This window comes from Dipodomys spectabilis, unplaced genomic scaffold, assembly GCF_019054845.1.
Source record: "Dipodomys spectabilis isolate Male_0828 unplaced genomic scaffold, ASM1905484v1 ptg000686l, whole genome shotgun sequence".
Lineage (NCBI taxonomy): Eukaryota > Metazoa > Chordata > Mammalia > Rodentia > Heteromyidae > Dipodomys > Dipodomys spectabilis.
The window spans coordinates 154,421-164,391 of NW_024871363.1; positions in this window are offsets into that span (position 1 = coordinate 154,421).

Here is a 9,971-nt window from a genome sequence, read left to right on the forward strand (position 1 = left end):
CTCCAGTTTGGAGAGCCAGCCTTGAGCAAAAGTAGCTCACAGACTTTGCCCAGATCCTGAGTTCAAGGTCCAGGACTGGCAACAAACAGACATAGACAATAATCTGTGCAGCCATCCGGTTAAAGCTGGTCACCCTCTTGTCTCCAACTGAATTGACATTCTTCCCTGGGAAAAGGGCTGGGGAGATGCTAACTTCTTGACTCTGCCCATGCTGCTTGCATCACAGGATTCTGGCCACACCCCCATTCTTTCATGGTTCTTTCTGACCAATGGGATACAAGAATGGTCGCCACGCCCACATTCCACGCTGCCAGGTAGCACCAGGATTCCTACTGTTAGTTTACACCACTACCAGCAGTTGAGGAAGGTGAGGTGTTTGAGTGGTGAGGAAGAGACTCAAGGTGACTTCGGAGTATAGCAGGAAATTGAGATGCCTGCCCACGCCCCAGCCCCTTTCCCCCTTTCCTAAGTTTCAAGATTTCAAATATCAGGCAATGTCGCGCTGCCAGCCCGATTTAAGCCTCAACTGATCCCTGGACCTGGTTCTCTACTTTGGGCCCATTTGTCCACAATACCACTGCCATCACTGCTCGGCCCATCTGGAGCAGCCTCCAGCAGCTTCTCCCAGGAGCACAGGTGAGTGACCGCCCCCAAACCACCCCTACCGAGGTCAGACCCCCACCTGGGGGCTCCATGACCCCTGCTTGTTTCTTTTCCCAGGCTCTGAGGAGCCAACTTTCTTCTTGGGCATTTCTGAAACAGAGACTCAATATATGCTCTGGCTGGGCTGGATCGAGGTCCCCCTATCTGTGACAGGTATGCTACTCCAGGCATGGTCCTCTGTAGTTGGGATGCTAGACATGTAGCAACATGCGCAGTCATCAATTTAGATGGCTTATCCCCAACTTTTAGTCCACAGCAGCCGATTCTTGACCATAGGTGAAGCTCTGGGTAGGGCTGCAACCATCAGACCTCATTTTCCTCACAGGACAGTTGTTATGCAGAGGGATTTCTGGAACATGGCTAGGCACAGAGGGAGCAGCCTTCAGATAAGGTTCTCTGCTGTTCTGTGAGCAAATGACAAGAAGATACACGAAAAGGGCTCCGATGGGACCTTCTATTAATCGTGCAACAGATGTGGGATTATGAAACAAAACATGGCGCTCTTTCATCATTACCCTATCCCCATGAGGAAGGGGATCCTTCATTCTGTGGAGTTTTGCAGCTAGGGAAACTGAGGCACAGAGAAGCCAGGTGACCTACTTATGACTTCAACTTCACAGGAAGTTCAGCCTGATTCCCTACCATGCTCCCTAAGACAATGGTTCTCATTCAGTAGACTTCTGGTGGTAGGAAGTCCACTTCTTGTCAGTCGTGGGGCTTGAACTCTGGGTCTGGGCACTGTTCCCGAGCTCCTCAGCAAAAGGCTAGCACTCTACGACTTGATCCCACAGCACCATTTCCGGTTTTTTGGTGGTGCTTTGGATATAAGAGTCTCAGATGTTTCTGCCAGGGCTGGCTATGAACCATGATCCTCGTATCTCAGCCTCCTGTGTAGTTAGAATTAGAGTTCTAAGCCACCAGCAACCTTCTTAATTGTAATTGTGACTTTTTCTCTCCCTCTTTCACAAGAACTGGTTGAATGGGTGCTGGAGGAGGGGGTTCGGCATCCCCATGTGGCTAGAACCCAAGGTGGCCCTCTCATTCTGGAGGTGGGCTGTAGGTCAGGTGTTGTCTTGCTCAGCCTGTTGAAACAGCTCCATGAGATAAGTCCCTCTGTGCCCTGGCTAGACCATGACAGTTCTTAGTTGTTGATCCAGCCTTACTGGACTTATTGTATTGTATTGCTTTCGACATCATTTCTAGCACCTGGCCAAAATTATGATACATAGTTACTGAATAAAAATGTAATTCCATCTTAAGAAAGTCATTTAGGGCTCCTGGAATGTGGCTTCATGGTACAGTGATAGCATATCATGCATGAAACCCTGGGTTCAATTCCTCAGTAACACATAAAAAGAAAAAATCTGGAAGGGGTGCTGTGCCTCAAGTGGTATAGTGCTAACTTTGAGCAAAAAAAAAGACAAAAAAACTCAGGACTAATTCCCTGCCCTGAGTTTAAGCCCCTGGACTGGCAAAACAAAAACAAAAAACAAAACAAAACAAAAACATTTCGTTAGTAAATGCAAAATATAAATGCTCCTTCCATACTGACACTTGACTATAGTCCCTAATTCATGTACTTATATTATGATACTGTGTTGAAAAAAGTTTTGTTCATTAAGTCACAGCTATTAATGCCAGGAATGTGCTTAGATGTCAGGTGAAGATTAATTCTGGAAATTCAACGATTCCAGGATTTTGTGTCGTCACTGCTAATCACAAAGAGAAGCGTAGTCTAAGTGTGATTTTGAAACCTTTTGGTCAGTTATGGCACCAAAAAGGCAGAGGCTAATTAAGTGTTGTGACAGAAGATAAAGAATAACTGCAGATGTAAGGAATAAATGATAGTAACTAAGGTATACCAGAAACTGTTCTAGAGAACCATTTTTGGTTATTGAAGAACTTGTTGTCAACTAGGCTTTTCCTCATTGTCATTAGCATTCTAAATCTCTTAGGCTAGTTCTTAATCTCTGTGTGATAAATGTATCTCCTTCTAGGCTGTTCTTTCATAGGTGATCTTTGCTTTCTAAAAATCACAGTCTTTCTATATTTTTCTGTGAACATTTCCTGATACTAAATTCACCTATACAGATGTCAGAGGATGCTAATGTAAGGGTCCCATAGCTCATGAGTCATTAATGAAACAAAATGGAAATGGAGGACATATTTATTGCTATCTCAATTTTTCTAAAAAGCTGCAATGTCATCATTTGTTTAAAATTTCCATTCTTTGTCAACACAGTGTCATTCAGTGCACATAAATGCAAATATGAGCCAGGTGCTGGTTGTTTACACCTGTAATCCTAGCCACTCAGGAGGTTGAAACCAGAGGATTGTGGTTCAAAGTCAGCCTGCTCAGGAAAGTCCATGAGACCCTAATCTTCAGTTTACCACCAGAAACCCAGAAGTGGTGCTGTAAGTAAAGTGGTAGTGAACTCAAGTTGAACTGAAGAGCTGAGGGACAGCGCCCAGGATCAGAGTTCAAGCCCCACAACCAATAAAAAAGGTGAAATATGACTTTAAGTTTCCCCAAAAGGAACGAAAAGATCAATAATCTTCCCAAGCAATACAAATAATTCCAAAATGATTCAGTGCACCTAATTTTGCTGAGTAATGTGATGGATTATTTGCTGGACATATTCTCTAAAAACAAATCGTTTAACTAGGGATACAGGTGGACCCATTGCAACAATCAGATGTACAAGTCGTAACGTCGAAAAAAGAACTTTACAACTTTTGTGGGGGGGTGGGGAGGACCAGGAGGGGGAGGGGGTAGTACGGGAAGGGATGGGATGGGGAAACAAAGAGGAAGAAACAATGCTTGATTAGAAATGTACTTATCTTGCCAATGTAATTGTAACTCCTCTGAACGGTATTTTCACAATAAAAAAAGAAAAAATTGTCAAATATTAGCTTTAAAATAGACTTCATCTAATATTTCATGTTTGAAAAGAGAAGTCTATACAGTTGATGTCACTTGGCTTTCTTATTATCTTACTTCAAAGCTAACCCAGGCAGGAGAGTCTGTCAAATTATTATCTGTAATTACACAGCAAAAAAGCCAGAAGTGGAGTTTTGGTTCAAGCAGTCGAATACTAGATTTGGGGGCTGGTGGGCAGGAAATAAAACTGTTCAGGGACAGGGTCCAGCCTCTGGGTTCAAGCCCAAGAACCAACACAAGCTTAACAAACAAGCAAATGAAAAAACCCAGATATTTCATTGGAACCCTCCTTAAAGGAGTACTTATCTGAGAAGAGGCTCCTTTTCCTGATCATACTCACTGGATACTTCTTTGGAATCCTTCTTGCTCTGGAGAACTCAGGTCTAAATTAAAGGAATTGATAACTGATTCCTGCAACAAGAGAATCATCTCAGGGGTGAAATATACATCGATAAGACTTTAAAACCTCTATGCCTTGGTTTCTTTGCAGTAGAACTTTTTTTTGGGGGGGAGGGGGGTTCAGTCATGGGCCTGAATTCTGGGCCTGGGCGCTGTCCCTCAGCTCTTCAACTCAAGGCTAGCCCTCTAACACTTGAGCCACAGCACCACTTCTGGCTTATTTTTGCTTATGTGGTGCTGAGGAATCGAACCCGGACCTCATGCATGAAAGGCAAGCACTCAACCACTGAGCCACCTTCCCAGTCCCTGGAGTAGAACATGTTTAAAACAACATTATTTCCTTTTGCTCTATGTTGGCCTTCAAATGGCACATTATTTCTTTTTTTAAATTTATTTTTTATTGTGAAAATTCTGTACAGAGGGGTTACAATTATATGGGCAAGATAATGAGTACATTTCTTATCAAGCATTGTAGCCTCCTCCTTTTTTTCCCCTTCCCATCCCTTCCCTGCCTCCCTCCAACCCCCCCACTTAATCCTTCCCACCCCCCCCCCCCGGCCTCCGCAGCAAACATGTAAAGTTCGTTTTCCACATGACAACTTGTACTTCTCATTGTTGCAATGGGTCCACCTGTATCCTTATTTAAACGACTTTTTTTCCCTTTCCCCTCCACAAATTACACTGGCAACAAATACAGTGAGAGCAGGGATTATACTGTGGGAGAGGGACATACAAAGCAACAAAGAAATAATCTTATAATTGCTTTAGAAACAAATGCATGAAAGGAAAAAAAAATTTAAATACATATTTTAGGGTTCATTTTCCTAAAATCACATTATCTGACCATTTCTGCTTGACTCATACATCTACTAGATATTGCAAATAAGGGAAACCATGGGACCTATGTTTCTTTGGGCTTGGCTTACTTCACTTAATACAATTGTTTCCAAGTCTTTCCATTTCCTAACAAATGGGGCAATGTCAGTCATTCTGATGGAGGCATAGAATTCCATTGTGTATATATTCAACATTTTCTTGATCTATTCATCTACTGAGGGGCATCTGGGTTGGTTCCATATCTTAGCTATAGTAAATAATGCTGCAATAAACGTAGGTGTGCTGGTACCTTTAGTGTGGTCTTGTTTGTAAGCATTTGGGTAAATGCCCAAAAGTGGGATTGCTGGGTCATAGGGGAGCTCTATGTGGAATCTTTTGAGGAACCTCCATACTACTTTCCAATGGGGTTGAACAAGTTTACACTCCCACCAACAATGAAGTAAGGTTCCCTTCTGTCCACATCCCCTCCAGCATCTGTTGTTATTAGAGCTCTTGATTTTTGCCATTTTAACTGGGGTGAGGTGGTATCTCAATGTTGTTTTGATTTGCATTTCTTTTATGGGTAGGGAGGTTGAGCATTTCTTCATGTGTCTATTGGCCATCCTTCTTTCTTCTTCAGTGAAGTTTCTCTTTAAGTCTTTGGCCCACTTATTTATTGGGCAGTTGTTTCTTTGAGGATTTGTTGTTGGGGAATTTAATTTTTTGAGTTCCAAGTATACTTTAGATATGAGACCCTTGTCCATTTTATGGCTAGTGAAGATCTTCTCCCAGTCCGTGGGCTTTCTATTGATCATGCTAGCTATGTCCTTTGCCATGCAGAAGCTCTGCAACTTCAAGCAATCCCATTTGTCCAAAATTTCTTTGATTTGTTGTGTATTCCGGTCTCTATTAAGAAAATTTTGGCCTGTGCCAAGGAGACCTAGGGTTTCTCCTATTCCATCCTGTAATGTTTTCAGAGTGTCTGCTTTGACTCCGAGGTCTTTGATCCATATGGAGTTGATTCTGGTACAGGTTGATATATAAGGACCTAGCTTTAGTTTTCTACAAGTAGTTAACCAATTTTGCCAGCAATATTTACTGAAGAGGCTGTCTTTGTTCCATTCTATTTTTTTAGCTCCCTTATCGAAGATTAGATGGCTATAACTCGGCATGTTCATGTCTGGGTTTTCAATTCTATTCCATTGGTCCTGAGGTCTGTTCTTTTGCCAGTACCAAGCTGTTTTGATTACTATGGCTTTATAGTAGAGTTTGAAATTTGGTATTGATATTCCTCCAGCAGCGTTCTTTCTGTTGATGAGCGCTTTTGCGATTCGGGGTCTTTTATTGTTCCATATGAATTTTTGGATTGTCACTTCTATTTCCATGAAAAATGACGTTGAAATTTTGATAGGTATCGCATTGAGTTTGTAGACAGGCTTGAGAAGTATTGCCAATTTCATGATTTTAATCTTTCCAATCTAGGAGCATGAGAGTTTATGCCATTTTCTAGGTTCTGTTGGATTACCTTTTTCAAGTTTTTCAAATTTTCATCATAGAGGTTCTTCACATTTTGGTTATGTTAATTCCTAGGTATTTTATTTTCTGTGGGGCTATTACAAATGGAGTTGCTTTCCTAATTTCGGCCACACTTTTCTCATTGTTGACATACAGAAAAGCCATTGATTTTGGGGGGTTAATTTTATACCTTGCTACTTTGCCAAAGTTTTGAATCAGCTTGAGTAATTTGGGAGTGGAGTCTATGGGATTATTTACATACAAGATCATGTCATCTGCAAAGAGGGAGAGTTTTATTTCTTCTTTCCCTATTTGGATCCCCTTAATGTGTGTATCTTGTCTTATTGCTGTAGCTAGGCATTCTAATACTAGATTGAAGAGAAGTGGTGAGAGTGGACATCCTTGTGTTGTTCCTGAGTTAAGAGGAAATGGCTTCAATTTTTCACCATTAATTATAATGCTGGCTGTAGGTTTGTCATATACAGACTTTATTGTATTGAGGAATGTTCCATGGATTCCTAATTTTTCCAAAACCTTCATCATAAAGGGGTAGTGGATCTTGTCGAATGCTTTTGCTGAATCTATTGAGATAACCATGTGGTTCTTATCTTTGCTCATGTTGATGTGATGAATAACATTAATTGATTTGGGTATAGTGAACCAGGTTTGCATCCCTGAAGTGAATCCTGTTTGATCGAGGTGTATAATTTTTTGGATGTATTGTTAAAGTCGATTGACCAAAATTTTGTTGAGAAGTTTTGCATCAATGTTCATCAAAGAAATGGGTCTATAGTTCTTTTTCTTTGATGAGTCCCTGCCTGGATTGGGGATGAGGGTTATGATGGCTTCATAGACTGTGTTCGGTAGTGAACTTTCTCTTTCAATTTCATTGAAGAGTTGGAGGAGTATTGGTGTGAGCTCTGCTTTGAAGACCTTGTAGTATTCAGCTGTAAAACCATCTGGTCCTGGACTTTTCTTAGATGGGAGGACTCTTTTTGCTGTTTCTATTTCAATGCTTGATATGGGCCTGTTAAGATGTTTTAATTCATCTTGATTTAGTTTTGCCATGTCAGTATTTGCTAGGAAAAGGTCCATTTCTGCCAAGTTCTCAAACATATTAGCATAATGTTTTGAGAAGCATTCCCTTATAATGTTCTGAATCTTGGTTGTTTCTGTGGTGATGTTTCCATTCTGAACTCCGAGTTTATTTATTTGGGTGTGTTCTCTTCTTTTTCTGATAAGATTTGCTAAGAGTCTGTCAATTTTGTTAATTTTTTCGAAGAACCAACTCTTTGTTTTGTTGATTCGTTTTTATAGTTTTTTTGGATTCTAATTCATTCAATTCTGATTTAATTTTAATTATTTCTTTCCATTTACTGGACTGGGATTTATCTTGCTGCTCTTTTTCAAGGAGATTCAGATGTGTCATTAAATTGTTGGTTTCAGGTCTCTCCAATTTGTTGATATAGGAACTCAGGGTTATAAACTTTCCTCTGAGTTCTGCATTGGATGTGTCCCAGAGGAGCTGGTAATTTGTGTGCTCATTTTTGTTGAATAACGTGAACATTTGAATTTCCTTTCTAATCTCTTCCTTGACCTACTCGTGATTTAGCAGAGTGTTGTTCAACCTCCGTGTGCTACTGGACTTTCTTTGGTGGCTTTTGGTGTTGAGTTCTAATTTTATTCACTTGTGTTCTAAGACAATGCAAGGTATAAATTCAATGTTTCTGAATTTGGACAAGTTTGCTTTGTGGCCTAAAATGTGGTCTATTTTAGAAAATGTTTCATGTGTTGCTGAGAAAAATGTGTATTCTAATGCTGCTGGGTGAAATATTCGGTAGATGTCTGTTAAACCTAGGTGATCTATGCAGCTGTTTAGATCTGTGTTTTCTCTGTTGAGTTTTTGCCAAGTTGATCTTGGGGAAAGTGATGTGTTAAAATCTCCAACAATAAATGTCTTCGGATCTATGTGGGATTTGAGGGAAAGTAGTGTTTCTTGGATAAATTTGGGTGCGCCGTTGTCTGGCGAATAGATATTTAGAATTGTAATATCCTCCTGAAGGAGAGATCCCTTAATTATTATGTAGCGACCTTCTTTATCTCTTCTCAGGAATTTTAAATTGAAGTCTATTTTATGTGCTATAAGGATTGCAACTCCCGCCTGTTTATGGGGACCGTTTGCTTGGGTGATTTTGTTCCAGCCTTTAACATTGAAAATGTGTTTGTTTTACGGGCAAGATGTGACTCTTGAAGGCAGCAGATAGAAATATCTTGTTTTTTTAATCCAAGTAGACAGTCTAATCGCTTAATTGGAGAGTTAAGTCCGTTAATGTTGAGAGATAGGACTGAGAGGTATTTGGGAGTTCCTGGCATGTTATTCACCTTCTTGGGTGCTGCTAAAACTGGGTTCTTCCTATGGTTCTTGGATTCTCAGTTTGGGTGCAGTTTCTTGGCCTTTATTGCAGTCTTGTTGGTTTTCTATGTGTATGACATCTTTAAGAATGTTTTGTAGGGCTGGTTTGGTGGAAATGTATTGTTTAAATTTTTCTTGGCTATGGAAGGTTTTTATTTGGCCTTCAGTTATGAAGGAGATTTTAGCTGGGTACAGTATTCTTGGTTGATAGTTGTTTGTTTGTAGGGCATGGCATACATCATTCCTGGCTCTTCTTGCTTTGATTGTCTCTGCTGATAAATCTGAGGTGATTCTAATTGGTTTCCTTTTACAGGTGATTAATCTTTCCTCATTGACAGCGTTAAGGATCTTTTCCTTGGTCTGTGTTGATCCTGTGTGGATTATAATGTGACAGAGGGATGTCCTATTCTGGTCTGGTCTATTTGGAGTTCTAAAAGCTTTTTGTATGTGAATAGACTTATTTTTTTGCATGTTTGGGGACTTCTCTGCTAGCATCCTGTTAAACAAATTTCCTAGACCATTTACTTCTGTTTCTAGGTGCTCCTCTACACCCATTATCCTTAGATTAGGCCTTCTGATTGTGTGTTCCAAGTGTTGGATAGATCTATCATATTTCTTGGACTTGTTTTGGATGGTTGCATATTCTTTCTCTATAATATCTAGGCTGTCTTCAAGCCCACATGTGGCCTCACCACTTAATTTATTTTTATTAATTAATTCATTCATTTGTTTGGTGCAAATACTAGGCTTGAACTCAGGGCCTGGCTCTGTCCCAGAATTTGTTGTTTTTTTGTTTTAGTTTTCTCAAGCATAGAATTTTACTGCTTATCCCACATCTCCATTTGTAGTTTTTGCTGGTTACGTCCAAATCAGAATCTAATGGACTTTATTTTTTGATTGGTCTGGTTTCAGACCACAATCCTCAGATTTCATCTTTCTTATTAGCTCGGATAAACACATGAGCCACCAGTGTGGCTTCTAGTTTTTCCTCTATAGCTATCTAATGCACATACTTAGATAGTAATTTAAAACTTAGAGTATAGAAGCAAGTTGTACAGTGATGATATTGTCCTGTCAGAAATTTAATTAATTCTTCATGGTCTAACATGCTGTCAAGACATTCTACTTTGTTTTTTATTTCTTTTCCTTCTAATTGGTCAGCTTTGACGGCTTCAAATTCTTTGTTGAAGCTTTGTTTTAGATCTTGTATGAACTTCTTTACTT